Source organism: Rhinolophus ferrumequinum, chromosome 9, assembly GCF_004115265.2.
Source record: "Rhinolophus ferrumequinum isolate MPI-CBG mRhiFer1 chromosome 9, mRhiFer1_v1.p, whole genome shotgun sequence".
Classification (NCBI taxonomy): domain Eukaryota; kingdom Metazoa; phylum Chordata; class Mammalia; order Chiroptera; family Rhinolophidae; genus Rhinolophus; species Rhinolophus ferrumequinum.
In genome coordinates, this window is record NC_046292.1 from 3589547 (window position 1) to 3611066 (window position 21520).

Genomic DNA, 21520 nt, shown 5'->3' on the forward strand with positions numbered 1-21520 from the left:
GAGTCTGGGGACTGAGCCAGGCCTCCGTGGATGTGAAAAGCGTGGAACCTGGTCTCAAGCTCAAAACCCTTTTGAGTCTGGATGTGGAGCCTGAATGGGAAGAAGTGGGCACAGAAGTGATTGCATTCACACCACAGGAGGTGTGGCAAGATGGGACACCACTTCTTGCCGTGGGCACGGGGAGGCCAGAGGGGCAGCCAGCTCTGGGTGCGGCTTCATACCATGGGTCTTTCTCGCTTTCCTTTTTCAGTGCTTTTCTACTCCCCAAATGATTCAGGAGGAAGTGAGAGTTTTGATTTGGCAGTTTCCGGGAGGGGCGGCAAGGGAGGGGCCTCCTCTGGACTTGCCTGTTTGTTAGAGCTGGGTCTGTGGCAAATGGGCAGCAGGCGTGTAGCGTGTGGCGAAGGAAGGCCCTGCTGTTAGAACATCAGGAAACGGGTTTCATTTGTGGAGACTCTGGCTGGAAGCAGTGTGTCTTTAGTCCTTGACTAAATTCTCCGTGACCTTCACGTCACCAAAGGTCCCAGAGCCAGAGAGAGCAGTGTCCTGAGGTTCCTGAATAACAGGGCAGAAGAGCGGCAGCTGTAGGAGTATTCAGGGAGGACTGCCTCTGAGGGTGTGTAGGACCAGAGACCCCACGCCTCCCTCCACCCCCCTCCCAGCAGCTGGGGGTCTTGCCTTATAGAGCTGCAAGGGTCTTGGCCACCTGACCTCTCAGAGGAGTCATCGGAAGCCCAGGGGCAGTGACTTCTCCAAGGTCACTCAGAGGCAGGTGTGGGGCCAGGGTAGACCCGTCCCTTCTCGCTAGTTGCAGCCGTCACTTTGGCCCTCCCACTTGGAAGAAGCCAGCCAGCCCCTGTGGACATGCCCGACCTTGGGCGCCCTGTGGGAAGGCCCCTTTGGAGCTTTTGCTGACATGTGGAGGAAAACAGTGCCCTGGGGTGCATCTGAGTCACTGGGGGGCTGTTGGGAGCAGGAGATGCTGCCAACCACAGAGAATTCTGGCAACACCTTCCTGCCCGGCCTGGGTGGCCCCCAGAGTGATGACACTTGTTCCAAGATGTCCAAGAGATGGCAAAGCCCCAGCCACTGAGTGGGATGAAGGGGAGAAGGGACTCTGTCCATGTTCGACCTGCACTTTCTACTTTGCTTCGAGGTGGGTCTTGTAAACAACACGGCGAGGTAGGCTGGTTAGCCTGGATGAGGAGACTGAGGCACAGAGCAGTGCAGAGACCGACCCCACCTCCTGGCTCTTGAAGAAACCTTGATTCTGTTCCTGCTGGATCTGGACTCTGAGGCAGGTGCCCCCCCTTTGTAAATGCTTACCCCTCCCCCACGGACGTGTCTCCTCAGACACGCAGGAGGGTCAGGGTTCAATCCCTGTGCCTGAGGACGTGAACACCTTCCTTCTTCATTGAATAGGAACCCCCAGCACACTCAGCCCCCCACGCACGCATGCTGCCTTTGTTTGGGGCAACTGTGAAAAGACGTGGTCCTTGGCTCAGCCAGTTCAGGGGAGTAAAAGGGAGCAGGGCCTCCCCTAGAGAGGGCACAGCCTGGGCCACGTGGGAATGTCACCCACCTGGTCGTCCCGTCACTGCAGCGGTAGCTCGAAGCTTTCTGTTCCGCCTGGCCATGGCAGGTACCAGAGTCTCCCTGCCGAGTGGATATGAACAGGGTTGCTTCTTCTTACCCTCTGCCATATCCCATGGGGCTCAGAGAGCCAGACTTCCTTCCTCTGTATCCAGGGATGAGCTCTGGGCCCAGCATCCCTAGCCTGAGGGTGCCCTGTGCCCGCTGTCTAGCTCATAGCCTGGGGGGCGGGGTCTCATGAGGCCACGCCCTGTTTTACCAAATGGCCACGTGGTTACCTAGCAAGGGGGGCATGGGTGCCAGCTTGACTCTCCTCAGAGAGTCAACCCCCAATTCCTGTCTCACCCACATCGCTGGCACCTGCCTTCCTGAGTTCCTTTTTGCAGGCAGCCCCTCTTCCCTCTTACTCAAGCACACAGGCACTTGCAGAACCGACTGTCTCAGTGCCATGCGGGGTGCAGATGAAATAGGACTGGGGAAAGGGAAACAGCCGAGAGGGGGTGAGACCATCTCACTCGGCCGAACATCCATGCTGCAGACCCTGTTACGGCATTTTCCCCACCGAGACCTTGAGCCCTGCCTGCTGAGCAGTTGAGATCCATCATCCAACTCAAGGCTGGCAGCCAGGTATATGCTTTTCCTTCTCAGATCCTTGCACCAGGTTCGAAGAGAAACCAACCATCTATTCATGATTGGGCTGGCTTCCCCAGTAAGCAAGCAACATCTTGGATCCCGTAAACAACGGGTCCTGTCCACAGGGCCCTCTGTCACCGGCTTGGCCTGTGGCCCCTTGTGGAGAGTTAGCTCTCTGTGTCTGGCTGTCTCCCTCTCAGCCACTTGGCTCCATTCTTGAGTCTTCCTTTTCTTGGATCGGTGACGTGAAGTGACTCGAGTCGACACATAGGGACAATCTCTGGCGCATATGGGCACTCAGTAAATGTCACTGAGTCTGTGACTTCCATTCATAGATTGAGTCCAAACCATTGCCTACCTGGAGCCCAGGTGGCTCCCAGGAAAGTTCAAGCAGAGTGGCTTGGTTCCCCTTCTGAGGCATTTCATGATCCCACTCGGAACTCCTAGAAAGGGGACATTCATGGAGGGAGGGTGGAGGGCCTCCATGTTGCCATCTGTCTGTAGAGAACAGCCTCCCTGTGAGTGGAGGGACACACCTCGCCCTGTCCTCCCTTACCTCAGGCCTCCTGGAGGGCCGGGCGAGCCTGCCAGTGGCCCTCTGCACACCTGCCCGTCTGTCCAGCGGCCCCTGGGCACCGAAGGGCTGCAGAGCCCCACTCTGAGCACGCCCACTCCCCTTCACCACGACGTGTTTTCATGTTCTATCCCTTGGCAGGTCTTTGATCTTTCAGAGCAAACTCCCACCCTGATGTCCACAAGCTGTCAAATGCAGCTCAGGGCAGAAGGATCTAGAATTCTTCCGGGGAGTCTTGCCCTCCTGAACGCTCCATAGCGGCAGGCCCTGTCTAGAAACAGTGCTCTTCCCGGCTCTTCTAGATAGAGGAGAAGCAGAAATAATAAAAATGCGTGGACAAGGAGACTCTGATGAATCCGTGCATTAAAAAACAAATTAGAATTTAAACACTGTTTAGAACCTACAAATCCCGATGATGGGTGAAGGCCTTTCAGGCAGACGACGAGCAGGACCTACCTATCTACCTCCAGGGACCAAGAGCCAGAAAGAGGATGGAGTGACCACACCTAGAATGCAGAAAAGCTCTGCTGATGGAGAAGGAGAGATGGGGGAGGGGGTATGACATTTGACTGAGACCTTGAAAGAAGGCAGGGTTGTGATAGCAGAGAAAGGACCGTCTGGGAGAGGACTCTGCACGGGCAGCCACGAAAGGAGGACGGGACGGGCTGGACAGTGGCCGAGGCCCAGGGGAAAGCACAAGCGGGCCGTGAATGTGACAGTCGTTGAGGCTGAGCAGGAACAGGTCCTGGGAGACCAAACATTGGGCCCCTGGGGGCTTTGGAACAGGTCAGTGCCGTGTCCGTGCCAGGATGGAGAAAGTGGAATGTTTCCATAGTGAGGGACAAGAAGTGGTGGGCTATGGGGAGACCATGTGCGCGTCCTGAAGGCAGGGACCGTTGTCTGTTTCACTTGCTGCTGTAGCCCGAGCGACTCACGCAGAGTGGGACCCCACAAATATGTCTTGAGCGGAGACTAGGAAGGAGGCATTGAGGCAAAGCCGGTGTGGAGCTGGGCCACGATGGGATGTAGGAGGTGAGAGGAGAGTCCAGCCCCCCACCCCCCAGGCAGTGTGGCTGGGTGCACACAGGCTACACCTGGAAGCCCCGTGCTGGGCCTGCCTCACTGGGTCTGAGGTCCGTGCTTCGGCCAGTCGTGTCCACAGGCGTTGAGAGGATACGCCTGGGGTTCAAATGAGAGGTGATTGCCAAGCTCCCACTAGTGACAGCTCTGGCAGCAGACAAGGTCACTGGGAACTGGGGCCTAGAGTGAAGGGGGTGGAAGACAGTGCCAGGAGCAGCCGCGAGTGCAGGATTTGAGAGGGAAGGCGAAGGTCAAAACAGACAGGAGGAAACTGTGGATTATCCTGGGGCCTGGGAGGAGAGGAAATAGAGGATGGGTCAGGTGTCCACTGCACCGGTGGGCACGCTGCTGGGGAGGCAGTCTCTGCTGAGAGGAGAGGAAAGGCTGGGCTCCCAGGTATAGCTGGCATGGCCATGGAGGCACCCTCCCAGTAAAAGGGGCACCTGCCGTCTCACCCTCCAGTAACAGGTGCACATGCCGTTTTGGCCCTCCTCTGTGTCAGCTTGTTCACCCCTCACTGTCCATGGGCACAGAGGTCCCCATTTTACTGGTGCAGAAACAGGCGCTGGAAAGCGAAATGACTGCCCTCAGGTCACAGAGAGCGTACAAGGATGAGCCAGGATCCGAACCCAGGCTGTTTGGCACCAAAGCCCCCTCTCTTAACGTTTGCGCTCTGCTGTCCAAATGGCTCTTGAGAAATCTGACAGTAAGAAAGACAGGAAGCTGAGAGAATTGCTGTGCACTCGAGGGGTCCGCTGGTTCTTGGGAAGAAAGTTCCTTTTTCTGGGTAACTGGGCCTATTGCCAGCATCCCCACTCTGTTCTTTTGTAGACAGTTTCTGTGGTGCGTGATTGTTTCCTGCCCTAATGGGGACCTTTCTGAGGACACCTGTGAAATACGGGGTCAGGGCTCATCCTTCCAGCTTCACTGATGGCTCAGCATATGTTGTGATCGCAAAGAGTATAAAAACGGGGGGACGTGTTGGGACGGCGGGGAGTGGTGCCTGAAAACAGCCCCCCCCCCAGGGTCCTGGTACAGCTCAGCGAGCGCCTTCCCTCACGCTGGTCCAGGGGTTCCAAGGCCACACTTTGAGAAACACTTCCCAGCTGTTTGAGTTCATGGTGAACTTTCCCACATCCTCTTCTCCTTAAAGCGGCACATGAGGAAATGCGTTTTGATGGCTGACAGCCCTGACGGGGAGGGCTTCACCGCGCTTTCTTCAGTTCTCTGGAACAGAGAAGGCTGCGTTCTGCTGAAAGAAAGGACCTGCTGCTTTTGTCGGCTTTGAATCTCAAACTGAGTGCATGGTGACATGCTGTTGTTAGCAGCGCCTAGTCCTGTTGGAATAAGGTTTGGCTGGGGTGCTGACTGTCCCGTGTCATGTGGAGGACGTGAAGAGGCAGCCGGTGGCATGTTACCCCCCCTCTGGGATCCTCTTCCCACCCCCTGCTCAGTGGCTGTCTGACCCCCCAGGGGGTATTGCCTTTCCCTCTCTGTGAGGAGAAGGTATTTTTAGTCACCCAGGCCAGGAGGTGTTCAGGTGTCAGGGACAGGAAGCCTGGAGCCATTTCTGTCCCTTTGCTCCTGCAGAGGACGAGCAATGCCGAAATAAGCATTGCAAATCCCAAGGAAAAATCTCCACCTTTCAGCAGACACCTCCTGTTTACGCTTTCCTGTTGAAAAGGGAGCCAGTGTAGGGGACCCCCGCTGTCCTGGCCAAGCCAAAAAAAGGACCTATTCAGATAGGACGTCAGCCATCCTGGGCCCCATGGTGCCTGTAGAAGACACGTGCTCCCGACCCTGCTTTGTGCAAGTGGGGACCATGCCCTCCTTCCCTCACTGACCAAGAAGCAGGGGTGGGATCAGAAGGGGAGGAGACATGGGGTCTAGCACACGGAGGTGCCACTTAGGCAGCAGAAGTGTCTGCAGGCCCAGCGGGCAGGACGGGGCAGTGTCCATCCTACGTGTTCAGGAAAAAGGGAGACGAGGCTGGAGCCAGGCCTGAAACCAGGTGGGGCTGTGTACAAAAGGCGCCGACATAGCTTGGGCTATTGGAGGTACCACAGGGACAGGGACATCAGTCTGAGTGAGGATCTCAGGGAAGCTGCTCATCTTTAGAAGATGCCTCCTGCCCCCTCTGTGGGGCTGAGCTGGCTCATCTGTCCAGGGTCGGGGGAGGGAAGCTGACCGAGTCCCTTGAGGCACCCAGCCATGGTTCCCTCGGGAAGCCCTGAACTGCTCCAACTGCCATGGTCACCACCATGCCCCCAAACACACACACGCATGCACGCACGCACACACAGCCTGCGTGCCTGGCCGGGCACCTGCCTCCTGCCTCACCCAGGTTTTGGCAGAGCCCACTGGGTTGTCTCTGGGCAGGATGCGGAGGAGAGGGTTTCTCCCCATCCTCCCTGGTAACCATGGTAACCATGGGAGCTGCTGGAGGCGCCCAGCCACCTGCTGGGCTGTATGGGTGCTGAGCTTTGCCAGTGGATCCCTGGATAGCGGCCTGTGTGTGCAGCCAGAGAGGGAGCGGCAGGTGTAGTCCCAGGCACTCACCCAGCACTCTGCAAGCCAGGTGTCAAAGGCCAGAGGACCCTGACCCCGCAGACCCTTGAGATGAGAGGGCACATGTCCCCAGGCTCAGGCAGAATCCCTGCCCTCTAAAGCAGCCCAGAGCAGGTGGGCATTGAACCAATATGGAGCTTTATCTCATCTGGCGTTGCGAGGCTAAGGTCCTGAGCTCCTCCAGCCTGCGGACCTCAGGAAAGCCCCTTAGCCTTCTCTCTCTTGGACACCACTTAGTCCCGCCTCCTCGTTTTAGGGAGAGGGAGACTGAGGCTCCGGGAGGAATTGTACTTGTTGGCAGAGCTGGAGTCACTGTGGCCCAGTGGGATCCTACTGACCGCTGTCCCGTGTTCACTCCCAACTTCCTCACCAGTGTCCTGCAGGTCTCAGCAAGCACGTGCCACAGTGGTCATTGTAGCTGGCATCCAGGCCCTCCTAGACAGTGTGTCCCATGAGGATGGGGCGTGTCTGTCCCATCACCTCTGTACCTCAGCTCAGCCCTCAGCAGGCACACGGCAGGAGCAAACTCTCAGCAACAGTCAGAAATGATGGACTCTCTCAGAAGGTGGAGCCACATGGGAAATGGCACATGTAGGGCCCGTCCACCCAGCTAGAGCCGCCGTCTGCAGAGCTGGGAAGGGGTGTGGGACCCCAACCCCAGCCTGGGCAGCTTCCACCCGACTCAGGACGATCAGAGAACAGAACCCCCAGGCAGAAACCAAATTTTGTGCCAAACCCTGTTCCGTGCATCAGACCATCTTTTGGGGTCCACCACACGTCGTGCCCCCCAACCTAAGCCTCCCCCTTCCTAAGCCAGACAGCCTGTGCCAGGTCCTTCAGGGAGACGTACTGGGGAATTTTGTTGGTGCCAGAGGCAGGACCACTACGAAATGCTAAAGGCGTCAGCCTGCCTCAGGCCGGAGGAGCACTCGCCTGTCCCAGGCCAGCCTCGCAGACTCCAGATTGCCCACAGTCCTCTGAGGCTAGCTGACCTCACCGCCAGCTCCCTGGGCGTGTTGATGTCCAGGGCTCAGAGCTGTGGGGCGAGGTAAACGATACAGTCCTGATGAGTGCTCAGGTTCTCTGTGCGGCTTGACTCAGGAATGAGGTCCGGTGGCCCTGTAGCTGTCCTCGGCCAGGCCTGCTCTCCCACCTCCCCTTCTGTCTGCGTGTCCATCCCAGGAATCTTCAAGGGCCCCACTTGGAGGAGCTGGGCTGCAATGCACCTGCCACCTCAGGGGCTGTAGGTCCTGAAGCTGAAGCCATGCAACCAAGCCTAGGATCCGCGGGGACAGGCAAAGGCCATCCCCACCACGGGCCTCCTGATTTCATCTTCCCCAGTCTGGCCACTCCACTGATGGCCCTTAATGCCCCTAGGGCACACTCCTGACACACCCTGAACAGCAGGCAATGTTCCAGGGAGGGCAGAGTAGCCCTGGCCTCTGGGACGTGGCATCCAGCCAGGAATGGCAGCAGGCGGGAACAGTCCCTGCAGCTGAGACAAAGCCAGGTGCACCGAGCCTGTGTGCTGAGGCAGCTGTGGTCCTGGGGCTGGCATCAGGCTGATGGCCACAGGCTCCCAGCCACCTGGCATCTGGACACATCCTGCCCCTCAGCCTCCCTGAACAGACCGCACGCCAGTCCCGGCAGCCAGGACACTCGCTGCTCATGTTTTCACAGCCAAATCACTTAATTATGTGGAGATAGTTCCTCCGAACTGCAGAAACTGTCCAGGGCATCCAGATGGAGTGGTCCCAGGTGGCAGAGAAGGCCGTGGCCCGTGAGCACATTTCCAGGGGAAAGGGGGGCATCCAAGGGGAAGGCTGAGCCGCTGAAAGCCTTTGCCCCACTGCAGGAAGGGGCAGGCACTTCATCTGAAGCTGGAAGATAATGACAATGGTGATGGTGGTGATGGTGGTGATGGTGACAGCAATGACTACCATTATTTGTATCAGCAGCTGCCATTTGTCCCGGTTCTGCTCTTTGGCAGGCCCCTGCCAGGACCTTGCAAGCATTACTGTTCATGCCCCAGCCACCCAGGAGTTGGTTCCGCGATGATCTGTGTTTCCAGGGTGAGAACAGGTGTGTGCTTCTCTTCCGGCCACACGGCTACCAGAGGGCAGAGCTAGCATATGACGGCCAGAGACCCCCGACCCGCATCCAGACCACCTCATTAACGGGGCAGATGGTCACTGTTGGCCTCACTCCTGGAGTAGGGTCAACAGGATGCCTGGGAAGGGGAAGCCATGTGGGGCGCAGCCCAGCCCCCAGCTGGCCGCCCTCTCAGCTCAGTGTGGGCCTAGCCTCCTGTGGGGTTTCTCATGCTACCAAGGGAGTCTTCCTGTGCCTACCTCCCACTCACAGGCCCTCCCGAGTCTGAGGCAGGAGCCATGTGGTTCAGAGAAGGGACTCTCCCTCTCACCGGGAGGTCTTCCTGTTCTGTCCACAGACGTGGGTGCTCTCTGCTTTCCCCACTGGACATTACAGCACGAGCACCAGGCCAAAGAGGTGGGCCGTCACCGTGAGTGACCGCATTATATCCTGTTGTGTTTCCGTAATTCACCGAAACAATATTTCCTTAGGGATTGAGCGTCTGTTCACTCTTCCCAGTAAGTCTGTAGTGAACTTTCGTGTGTGTGTGTCTAAGTTTGTTGCCTCTCTTGCACCGTCACGTAGTAGGATTTCTGGAGCCCAGCTTAGGGGCCTTTCCTACCTACCAGATGTACCACGTGCCCCAGAAGCAGCAGCGTCTCATGGAGTAGTAGCTTCATGGCAGCCTCCCCGGCAAGGAGTATTTGCAGCTAGAATCCTATTGTTCCTGTTAATTATATGACTGCGAAGGTGCTGCTTCCCTTTTGCATATGTTTTCATTCAGCAGCGCCTTTCCTGGGTGTGGAGTAAAGCTGGTGATGCTGCATGGGCAAGGTCTGACGCTTTGATGAGTGTCACGTGGCCCGGGGACGTAATCCTCTTTGGGGCCATTTGTTCCTTATTCTTCCAGTCCCCTGGAGAGCAGGGGAGCCCCACAAGCCAGGCACTGACGCTAACGGAGGGAGGAGCAGACATTTCCATGCCAACTCTCCCTCACCCCAAGGTGTGGAACTGAGCCAGGGCTAGGGACCCCAGGCCCAGGCCCCCAGCCAAGGGTCACTTCCCCCGAGAGAAGGCCGCTTCTCTGCTTCCCATACAGCCCGCTACGGTTAGAGGTTTAAAAGGTTAGGTGGGTATGCTAGTCTCCGGGACTGGCAGAACAAAGTCCCACAAACACGGCGGCTCAAAATAGCCATATTTATTCTCTCACGGGTCTGAGGCCAAAGGTCCAAAATCAAGGTGTGGACAGGTTGGTTCCTCTTGGGGGCTCTGAGGGAGAGTCGTCCCGGCCTCTCCCCGCTCCCGGCATTCGCCGGCGATCCTCGGCATTCCTCGGCTTACAGATACATCTCTCTGATCTCTGCCTCTGTCCTCACATCGCCTGTTTTTCGGTACCTGTGTCCTCGCTAATTCTAAAGACACCTGTCATTGAATTCAGGGCCCACCTAGTCCAGGATGACGGCACTGCAGGATCCTCACCTTAATTACACTGCCACGGCCCCTCCAGCTCATTCGGTCACGTGCACAGGTGCCAGGAGTTAGACTTGGGCGTATCTCTTGGGGTGGAGGGGGACATAATTCAACGTACTTCAGTGGGTGTCTGCCACCGACCCCCACCCCTGACCCCAGTGCCCTTCTGGAGGCTTCTGTGGCTCTCTCTCTAGTCCGCTGACTCCTGCCCCCGGGGCCAGTGCCCCGTCAAGGTGTTGCTGGTCAAGGGCTGAGCGGGCGAGAGGGTGGAGCGGACGTGGGTCCGGGTGGGTCTTGTTGGGCCACTCTGCCAGAACACCAGCTGTGACACCTGGAGCCGGGGCTTTGCGCTCACGCAAAGAGGAGTGGGATTGAGTGGGGGCCTCCTCTGGCCACACTTGAGGGCACTTGGAGGCAGAGCCCCCTCCTTGCTCAGCGATGGGCTCAGTAGCCTGGGGAGGCCGCGGGCAGCCCGGGTCTGCTACCTGTTCCTGGAGCTCACCTGAGGGTGACAAAGCAAGCAGGTCCCGCTGGGGGTGACGGATAAACCCCCCTTTCAGGAAGCCAGCCCGTGCCTCCCCCGGGAAGGTGGGTTTGTGCTGTGGACATCAGGGAGCCCCAGACCCTTCAGATGTGTTGCTGGTGAGCCCCCTTGTCAGGCTTCTGGCTGCCCTCTGCAGATGGAACCAGGGTCTGTCCCCCAGCTTCTTCCAAAGGTCCTATGGAAATCCAGCTGAAGTGCAAGGATAGGAGCACTGCCATGTGTGGGGACACTAGAGACAGCCGGCTTCGTGCTGTGCCAGGCACTGTGCTAGGCACAGGGGAGGGGCCCTGGCTAAACACAGGACCAGAGCGTCCCCGTGTGGGGCTGGCCAGGAGTACGCTGCTCCCATCCCCCACAGCCCAACCAGCCCCTCTGATGTTGCCATAGAAACTCGCATCAGCCAGGAGACAGACGCCCACCACTCCCCCGAGCAGGCTTCACTGCCCGGTCACTGCACGCCCCCTCCCCACCCCCACCCCTGGTCTGGGTTCATTCAGGACTCTGGAGAGGGAGAGACCCCCACCACACCTGAGGGAAGGCCCTGCCCAGGGAACGTGGCCACTTCGTGTGGAGAAACTGTCTCTGAAATGGCCCGTCTAGGAAACCGCAGAATGCTGGCCCCCCTCTCTCCTCCCATTGTGGGGCTGAAGTGGTTAAAACCCACTCCTCTGTCCAGGAAGCGAGGAAAGCAGCTTGGAGCCTGTCCATCTGTCCATCCCCTGAGAGCTGGGGCTTCCTCTGCTCCCTCCTGTATCAGCTGCACCCAACTGCTGAGTCAGGCTTTGAAACGCAGCGATCACCTTCAAGGGTTGCTTGCCGCCTCTGCATCCCCTGAACGCTCTGGTTTTTTTCCTACCTTGGCTCTGTTTAAAAGATTTCAGTCTGGCTATGAGCGGAGACGCAGCATTTCTTTATTCCTTCCTATTGTGGATTCCCCCAAAGGGGTGGGGTAAACCAGGCCCTCCCCACAGACATTGGGCATCACTGTAGTTCTTACTGCAGCAGGAAGGGGGAGGGAGCGTTCCACAGGCCTGCCCCCTCCCGCCGTCTCCCGGTGTTTCTGACACTCGAGGCAGGTACTCAAGCCGCAGACCCCGGAGGGTTGGAGATGCTGCGGCTGTGCTCGTGATGGCAGCCGCAGCGTGCCCTCGGCTCAGTGTGGCTTGCAGGTGCTGCCTGGAGACCTCTGGGGTTGCATGGCCGCCCCCCAGGGAGCTGGTGAGTGGGGGGGGGGTCAGGAGCCACCGCCTCACCGGGTTCCTCTCATTAGCACCAGTGGGGTGGAAATCCCAGAGGGGGGGCGTTAAAACCTGCAGGCTGTTTTCTACTTGGCGTGAAGGGCAGGGCTTGGTTGTCACAAGGGAAACGCCCCAGCATCAATGTGGGTAGTGAGTGGACCACAGACTGCTTGGCTGATGGAAGGATGGAGGGGCTTGAGTGTGTGCACACACACCTTCAGATGCACAACGCCGCGTAGACACCCCCACCCCCCGTCGGAACTTGTCACCAGGACCAGTCTGGACCGCGCCGTCCTGCAGGGAAGGAACCCTGACAAGTTTTCACCAAAGGGGATGTAAAATTGGTTTTAAAGGAAAGAAAGAACTGAGTGTTGACCTGGAATTCACTTTTGCCTTGGGGTTCCTTCTGCTGTGGAGCCTCTGCGCCTTCTGGAATTCCTGGGGATGAGATTACAGGCCTGCAGGTTATCGGGCTCTTTCTCATACCGTGGGCGGTCTCTCTCTCTCTCTCTCTCTCTCTCTCTCTCTCTCTGTCTTTAGCAAGTATTCCCACACTTCAGGCTTTGACCTTTCATCCTAGGATTTGGGTCAGATGTGCACGTGACCCGTTGTGCTTCTCGGTTTGTATTTTTCTTTTAGGTGGTTAAACTTTTTTCATAAATAAGCTTATTTTGAAATGAAACTCGCCACCCCTGTAATAAAGACAAACCCAGCCTTACCTGTCATAATTCTAAGGTAACCGAAAAAACAAGTAGGTAACGAGATTCAAGGACCATCTCAGGTGTGACTGGGGTGTGCAGATTTTGAATTCCCGGCCTTAACGGATCCAGGATGAACCCTCAGCTAGTTTTCTGGGGATTGGGGAGTGTGCTGCCTGCCCCTCCACCTCCCCTCCAGACAACCCTACCCGCACCCCCCCCAAGTTGACAGGTGAGATGCCTGGTTATTCCCATTATAAAGGGCAGAGGGCATCCCTGCTTAGGTGACTATAAGGGGGGCGGGACGTCAGCCCTGTATGTATCCCCCAGTGGGATTTAGGCTGGGGTGGTGTAATTGGGGACGGGGCGACCATGGGCGGGGCTGGCATTCAGGTGTTGGAGATTTAAACCAGAAAGGCGTAGGGAGCGTTCTTCTGCAGAAACCGTCATGGAAGTCGGGGACAAATGGATGAGGTCGCCTAAAAGTATTGTTGGCTTTGCATTGGGCAGACCTGCCCCAGCTCTTTGCCGCTTCGAGTTGTGTGACTGCAGGCAGGAATTTAGAAGATGCACCTGACAGAGGTGTTAGAAATGGACAGTGCCGACCTCTCCCTGCTATGCTGTCACCCACCCGCAGGGTAACCACTATGAGTAGTAGGGGGTGACCCGTCCCGGCCTGGGAAATGGCCTCTGCATTGAACCGTGAGGCTGGTGAACTCCCAGCCAATGGGAACATGCAGCACCTCTGCCACCCACCCCGGAACAGGTGGAACAAGGGCGGGGGCTGCTATGGGCACGGGAGCATGAGGGAGCGTGAGGGAAAAGAGGTCAGGTGCGAGAGGGGAAGCTGGGAAGTGGACAGGCCAGCTGTGAATGGTTCTGCCAAGCCAAGGTGCTCAGACCCTGATGCTGGAGGCCCCAGGCAGCCACTGAGGGCTGTAGAGTCAGGCATGACCTGGTCGGTCTGAGGTTGACAAATAGGAATGGCACTCTCGTGACAGCTGGACCCCCTGAGACCGGCAGTGGAGACAGGCAAAAGAGGGATGTTCCAGGGCTAGCCATGTGGACGGAGCTAACAGGTAGCCAAGAGTCTGACCTGGAGCTCAAGGCAGAGCAGTGAGTAGTTCTGGGGCTCATAGGTATGAAGGTGAGAACCTGTCATGCAGGGTGTCAGGCGGGGTCTCGGCTCCCGCTCCCCACATAAGAACGCAGGATATGGTGAGGCCAAAAAGGAACACCCACAGAGCCATAGATAGGGAGTCATACCGCTATAGTCTCACTGGTGGCTGGGTTGGAGACACAGGAAGCAGGATCCACACTATCCGCTGCCTGCCGTCTACTTCTCTCTGCCAACGAACCTACTCCACTTGCTAGCTGCAAGCCACCCTGCTAACTGCAATCTGCACTTGCTAATGCAGCCACCATCTTGCTAGCCCCCATTTTGCTGCTAGCGTAGCCACGGCAGTTATATTAGTGGCCAATGGCTCACTGGTTACAGCTGACGGCCAACTAGCCACAGCTGATGGCCATCCAATCAGGGTTGAGCACCTTTGAGCACCTTTCCACGTGAGGCCGAGAGCCTGGAAACTGCGCTCCTGGCTCTGTCCCCACAGAACCAAAGCTCAGAGAGGGGCCGAAGAATTGCCCTTGAGGGTCGCTCAGGGGGCACAATTCCAAGAGCAGGCACTTAAGGCAGGAGTGCTTGGAGGTGGAGGAGGTGATGGCGGTAGAGAGGGAGAGGTGATGTGTGTGTCAGGGGGTGGGTGTGCCTGTCTCTATACGCCTGGCCGCCCTTGCGAATGAGAGACTCCTGGTTCCGGGTGTGCTTCGTAAGCAGGGCATGGTCCTAGTGGGGACTCCAGAGCTGGAGGAGACTGTTGGGTTGAGCCACACCCCGAGACCCCGCTGTGAGCCCTTTCATGCTGCCTCTCCCTCCACCAAACCCTTGGGGGAGGCTGCCCCGGCTGCAGGACCACCTCTTTCTCCCTGAGGGAAGCAGAGGGGTGATGACCGCACTCGGTCTCCCACCACTCTGCTTGGCTCAGCATCGCCTGCGGTCTGTGTTAACTAGAAGGAAAGTGCAACCTGTCCTGAGCCGGCGTCACATACCTCCATGCATTCAGCCAAAGCCCTGTCCTGGGCACGAGGGGTCCTGCAGGGAGTGAGACAGTCCCAGCCACCACCCTCTGGGGCTCACTGTCTGGTTGGGGGACAGCCAGGTGAACAGTCACCACAGGTTGAGGTGGGCGCTCCACAGGTAATGTATGTGCTGACCCTGATAGACGGGACACTTTGGAGAGAGCTCTCCAGGACGGCCTTTCTGGGAAGGTGACATTTGATCAGTGACATGAAGGAAGTGTTCCAGGCAGAGGGACCCCAGGAAAAGTGTTCCAGGGAGGAAGAAGAGCCTGGAGGAGGACACCACCAGCCTCGCACCTGGATGTCCAACGGGCACTGCAGACCAGATGCAGCCATTGCCCGGCTCCAGGGCTCCCCCAGCCTGCTGCACCCAACCATCCCCGCATCTCAGGAACTGGCAGCTCCTCTCCAGAAACCTGCACCCTGCCTTCCCTTAACACCCACATCCACCTGCCAGCGGGCTCTTTGGTCTCAACCTCCAACTCCACCAGTCACGGCCCAGGCCACCAGCTAGCACCTGGGCCATGGCATGGTCTCCTAACGACCCCCGCCCCTGGGCCCCAGTTGTTCCCCTGGGCCGCCCAGAGATCTAGGAACACATCGGTGAGCTCACCCACTTAGGAGGAGGTCTTTCCAGCTCCTTCTCTGCTGGTGGCAGCAGAGGGCTGTGGTTCAGAAGATGGACTCCCAGGACTGCCATGTACCCACACTCCTAGCCTGTTTCCTTAGCTGTCATCAGTGGGTAGCAATAAATAGTACCAACTTCCCCGGTTTGGGGGAGAGGATTAAGTGAGTGAGTACACGTGAAAACCCTTATTTCTAGTGCCTCACACACCCGGAACTTGTTACCAGCAGCCTGGACTGGCCCAGGGCTGCTGCTCAGGTGGGCGCCTTGCACCTCCTCAGCCGACGGCACTAGGGGGACACTCGGATGTCCACTGACCCCCAAGCCCTCAAAGGCCAGCTTCGGGGCAGGACCCTGAAGGCCCAGCCTGTTTCCCAGGACTGGACAGGTCACCACGTGCAGGAGAGCGAGAGCATTTCTGTCCTGCAGTTTTCACAGCAGAGACTGCGGGCCAGGGGGAGAGGGCAAGTGGCCCCACCTTGGACGGCGCTCTCCAGGGGCCGTGGCTTGTTGGCTCTGACCATGAGGCAACACAAACAGGGTTGGGAAATACTACACTTATTTCATTCCACTGCAGGAGCGAGAAAAAGGACATACAGTCTGTATGAGCAACCCAAATCAAAAATAAATGAAGCAAAAACAGTGACCAAAAATAGTCCGGCATCAGAAGCAGCAGTCTCATCCCTCAGCCAGCTGTCCCCGGCTAGCGGTATCGCAGAGAGCAGAGCGGCTGGGAGGATGGCTTTCAGTGTTTACTCTGGAATAGATTAATCAGGCCATGATAAATCAGAATTACTGGCAAAGAAAAAGCTGGTTAATGAGGACTCGAGACACACAGGGTCTTTTCTTCCCTGACACCCTCCTCCTCACACCTCCCCCTGGCAGTGGGACCAGGGACTCTGCCAGCATGCAGCACGGGGTTGTCTTTGACCCGGGGCTCCCCTTCCTCACACACTATCCCCAAAAGGACAGGACCCCAGCTCCCTGCAGAAGGAGCTGTGAGCGCTATAGCCATTGTGAGGATCTGGACTTCTGTCTTAATTTCAAAGATGGATGTCACCCTTTTTTTAATGTCATAGATCAGGTCTGCAAACTATATATAGCCCGCCAGCCATATCCGACTCCCCACCTGCTTTTGTGAATAAAATTTTGTCGGCACATAGCCTCACCCGTCAGTTGACATTGTCTCTACTGCTTTGACACAGCAGAGTTGAAGAGTTGGGCAGAGATAAAGCCTAAAAGGTTGACTGTGGCCCTTTCCTGCACAAGCTGCACAAGTGCCCTGCCATAGATGTTTTTATCAGGTGCTCGAGCATCCTAGGGAAATACCCAGCCCACATAAAGACAGCTACTAACGATGGGGATTTTTTGTTGGGTGGTGGTTCATGGGCTCGTGTTGATTTGGGGCCTTAGAGAGATTGTTTTAAAAGGAAAAGAGTCTGCAATAATTAGGTTTCTCTTATGTAAGGACATCTTTTCAGCGGGGACATTTGAGTCACGTGATTAGCCGCCCCGAAAGGGAGACGCATGCACTGGCGCCCACCTGCCACCTGTGTACAACTGCAGCTGTCAGAACGAAAGGGGCCCCCACTGACTCCCTGTATGAGCAACCCTCCCTACCCTGCTCCCCACTCAGCTGAGGGGGAGGAGCAGACGGGACCCCCACAGAGCAGGGCTGGGTAGGGATGGAAGGGTCCTCCCTCTTGAGGGTCCCTTTCCCTGTGACGTGTAAGCTCTCACACCCACACCCCCAGCTTCCATGAGTCAGAGTGGAGCCATTTCAAAACTTCAGGGTTGTGGCAACACGTTCCACCCCCTCTGGTGCCACAGGCCTTCAGGGGAAGGGAACCTTCCATAAACCATGGAGCCAAGTCCTGAATTCAATCAGGTGTTTTAGCTTCTCTTGAATGCTTGGAAAATTTGTATAACATGTCACCATGGAGGTGTCTCCCAGAAAAAAAATGCAGGGAGCTTTTCAACCTGGAAGTCTTGCCTTCGTATGAAGGCTCTGGGAGACCTCTCACACACATGATGTGACTAGGGTGGGGGCCGTAGGGGTGGCGGTGGCAATGCTGGGCCTGCATCAACAATAAATCGCACCGGACGATTGCACGGGTTCCTCCAGGCACCGGCGTTTGCCTCCCGCCCCCATAGTGAAGTTTCGAATGGGGGTGGGCAAAATGCCACAGACCAGGCAGCGGCCGAGGCCAGTCTGCCTTCTGGTGGCAGTTATTCAGGCGGGTTAGCGTGGCCCGTCCCCGAGAGCAGGCTGTGAGCTCACGACATGTGAGCTCAGAATCCTGGGGTTAGCTTCAAAGTCGTTAAAACCGCCTGAGGTCTGCCCGAACGGAGGACAAACAAAACCCCAGAGACAGACAGGGTGTATCTGGGAGCCCGGCGCTGGGCGCTGCGTGGGGTGACACTTAGCTGAAGCACCACACGGAGAGAGCTAGGGTCCACGATGGGCCCAGGAAACAAGCGTGGGCAGTGGGGGCGGGGAGGTGCGTGTGAAGCAGTTGGGTGTCTGAGGCCCTCTCGCTCCAGGAATGAGGTGACAGAGGGAGTCACGCCTTGTCCTAGGGCAGGGCGTGGCAAGCTCCCCCTGCAGAGGGTACATGTGTGGTCAGGCTTGCGGGCAAAGCAGTCTTTTATGTCACAGCTCCTCAGCTCTGCCAGTCACCCGAAAGCAGTAAGTGGTGTGGACTGAATGCTTGTGTCCCCCACAATTCATATACTGAAACCCTAATTCCCCATGGGATGGTGTTAGGAGGTGGGGCCTTTGGGAGGTGATTAGGGTTGGATGAGGTCATGAGGGTGGGGCCCGTGATGGGATCGGTGCCTTTTTATAAGAAGAGGAAGAAACCAGAGCTCACTGTCCACCATGTGAGGACACGGCAAGATGGTGGCCGTCTGCAAGCCAGGAAGCCGGCTGTCATAGAGACCCAGTCTGCCGGCACCTTGATCTTGGACATCCAGCCTCCAGAAACTGGGAGACGCAAATGTCTGCTCTTCAAGCCCTCTGTCTGTGGCATTTTGTTATGGCAACCTGAGCTGACCGAGACAAGTGAGTGTTGGTCTGTGCCAGTGAGGCTTTACGTGTGGACACTGACATGTGAATTCTATATAGTTTTCACGTGCCATGAAATCTTCCTTTCTATTTCTCCCACTCAACATGAAAACCATTCTTAGCTCAGGGCCCTGCAAACAGGGACACGCTGGACCGGGCCTGAGAGCCATGGCAGTTTGGCCAGCCCTGTCCCAGAGTGAGGAGAGAGGCCGCCTGGAGTCACTCATTGCTGACCACGACAGGAGATACTGCTCTCGGTCTGGCCACCTCCAGACGAAACCGAAGCACCTGGGAAGGGGGTGACCTGGGTGTTGTTCCAGAAAGAGGCCATACTGAGGATGGCTACTGAAGCACCAGACGCGGAGTCAGACCCTCAGGCATCAAATCCTTGCCCTGCCACTTGCCAGCCGGCTGACCTCGGCCTTAGTGTCCCCCTGGGCACAGTCACCTGGCCACCTTTAAGGTTGCATAAGAGTTCCGTGTGACAGCCATGTGGAGCGTGTTGCATGACTTTGTCCAAATTGTCGCTTAAGTTGGAAACCTTGTGTGGAAGCTTCAGAAGAAGCACCGGTGTTCACGGTCTGTGGGGTGAGCGTCAGATGCTCAAACGAAGGCCGTGCGACAGAGAGATTGGTTTACTTGTCTCCGGAGAGTGGAAGTGGGCCCGCCAGAGAGAAATTACAAGGGATTTCACATCAACATAAGAGAACCTTTTTCGTGATTTCAGTTGTCCCCAGGGGAATGACCTGCTCAGCGTCCCCCCAGGTGGAGATGTGCAGGCCCCCAGCACGGGGATCTTGCAAAGGGAGCCAGCGTCTGGACCCACACTGGCTCTCTGCTTCTCACTCTGCAGAGTCTAGGACGCGTGAACTCAGTTCTTGTGCTACACTCGGGGACATGCCCCCCACCGCCACCCCGGGTCCTGGCCCAAAAGAACCAGACTTGCATCGAGGCAGATTCATTCATTACCTGCTGCTTAAGTTGTAGGAATATCTGGAAGCGCTGTGAGGTCCGCACTTAGCAGGAGATTTTTGGTGGTTCCCACCCTTGCTGGTACACGCTCGTGTTCTGTGGCTAAGCTGGGTGGGGGACAGCACGACGAGACTGTTGCTTGCAGCAGGCCACCGCACACGGGCCTCGTGCTGCCTCCTTCCATCCTCTGCTCTGGCCTGAGATGCGCCCCAGCATCACTTCTGCTGAAATGGAGGCAAAGTTGGGTCGGCAGCCTCCTCCGTGAGGAAGTATGTGCCAGAAGTCTGTCCCTCTCCATCGGGGAAGCAAAACTTTCCTGGACGCCCCCACCCACCAGGACTCTGCTGAGAGACTGTGTCCCAGCCCACACCGGCTGGAAGATAAGGCTCGTGGGTGGCCACTGGGCCGGTCACCAGCTCTCTGCCATGTTTGCTGGTCTGGCTGAAATCTCTGGTCCAGATGTATTGAGGTAGAAGGGGAGCTGCGTGTTCACCGCGTGAGGCGTTTCTAACTTTGCCAGCCAGCATTTAACAACCACCTGCCCTCCTGGCCCAGGTGTTTTGGAAAGAGTTAGCGGACACCTGAAGAAACACAATTTACGTTCAGGGGCCAGGACTGAAGCTGCAGGTTGAGGGTGGGCTCCCCGTGGCTGATGCCGCAGGCAGCCGGCAAGGTTGTAGGTCTTGGTCTGAGATGCTTGACTGTTACCTGCTGCCGGGGGATCTGTGATGCGAGGACACACAGGGTCACGGCGACGTCTCCTGCTGGCGGGTGGAGGCAGGTACCTGTCGTGAGCCAGGCTGAGGGAACTTGCAGGGCAGGGGTGGGGGGTCGCCGTAGGGGTGGGGGTAAGAACCCCAGTCTGGAGCCTGACCCACCCGTTCTGTCCCAGCTCTGCCACTGATGGGCTGTGTGTCTGTGGGGAGTATTGAGTATCCGTGGGCCTTGATTGTCTCATCTGTAAAAGTGCCCTTGCCTGCAAGGGTTAAAGGTGGAGAGGGCTGGGGGCAAGGCCCAGGAGGGGCTCAGCTGTGGGGGCCCCCCCACTGCCCCCCCCATGGTCTCTCTTTTTTTCCATTTTCCCAATTGCTCTTCTTACCTCCTCTCCCTTCTTTTTTCTCCCTCCTGTGCACCTCTCGATGCCTCTGCTTTCTTCAATCGGTTACAAATAGGTACTGAGCACCCCAACTATTCACTTTTCCCTTCTCTTCCTCTTTGTCCCCCCGTCCCCCATCAGTGATTGATGCACAGGAACCAAGCTGGCTGACTTCCCGCAGAGGCTTCAGAGCCCCCAGCACAGATGGGGGCAGATGGAATGTTCCGTTGTCATCCCTTTGCCTCAGACTCCCCCAGGAGACCCCCCGCCCCCAGGAAGGAAGGAAGGGCAGAACAGGGAGAAGCTACAGAGGAAGAAGGAAACCTCCCCACTAAGGGGGCTCCCCACCTGCCCAGCCACCCCACCCCCATGCTGGCCACTTGCACCTGCTGTGTCTTAGCACAGTGCAGGGCCTGGGAATGGGCCTTGGGTGAGGCAGAGCCCTGTCTGGACTCACTGTCCAGTTGGGGGGCATCTTAGCTGTGCCCAGCTCAGCACAGCTTTGGAGTCAGCAAGTCCTGGGTTGGAATCCTAGCCCGACCTCTGACCCTCAGTGTCCTAGACGGGGGAGCAGCAGCACCACTCCCAGGGCGGTGGGGACAGCCCTGGCGTGAAGCCAGCTCAGTAATCAGGAACTCTAACGTCACTAGGACTAGCTGGTCGCTGCGGTCCCTGCTTCCCTCCCTCTCGGAGGATGTCCCCCCCCCCCCCCAGGCTGCTGCACCACCAGGAGGCTGGTGCCTGGGGCCCTCTTCCGGGCTCCTGGGACTGGAGGCCACACCCCAGCTCCCCGGGGGCCATGGCTTACTGAGCGCCCTCCACTCTGTGGCACTTGCTGCCCCCCATCTTCCTCGTCAACCCTGTGGTCCCTCGGCTGTTAGCCTTCTACCAAAATGGTCTTGTCGCTGGCTGTTCTGATCCAGGAGCAGGTACGAGGGGTGTTTCAGGGACCCTGTTTCCCAAGATGGTTCTTGCTTGAGGGGATGACGACACCCCAGCTCCCTGAGCAGGGCTTGAGTGCTCCCCTAACATCCAGGGTTTATAGGCCGGCAGCCCCCTAGGCTGCTCACCCCCGGAGGACTGGCTGTAGCCAGGTGGGAGCTGGACGCCTGCTGGACCCAGGCAGAGCCTG

General features: G+C 57.5%; 1 protein-coding gene across 8 annotated transcripts in view; it reads left to right on the top strand.

The window, feature by feature from the left end:
- The window catches only part of KCNAB2 (potassium voltage-gated channel subfamily A regulatory beta subunit 2), an 82052-nt gene that overhangs the window by 1895 nt on the left and 58637 nt on the right, over nt 1-21520 (top strand). For 3 of the 8 annotated variants that reach the window (XM_033113478.1, XM_033113482.1, XM_033113484.1), the window contains exon 1: nt 21159-21317. The exons of 4 other annotated variants lie outside the window; for them this stretch is intronic. The gene's annotated coding sequence lies outside the window, so the exon portion shown is untranslated. Of the gene's footprint in view, nt 1-11639; nt 11772-21158; nt 21318-21520 lie in introns of those variants that run through there. One more of the 8 variants, XM_033113479.1, reaches the window with a different exon arrangement.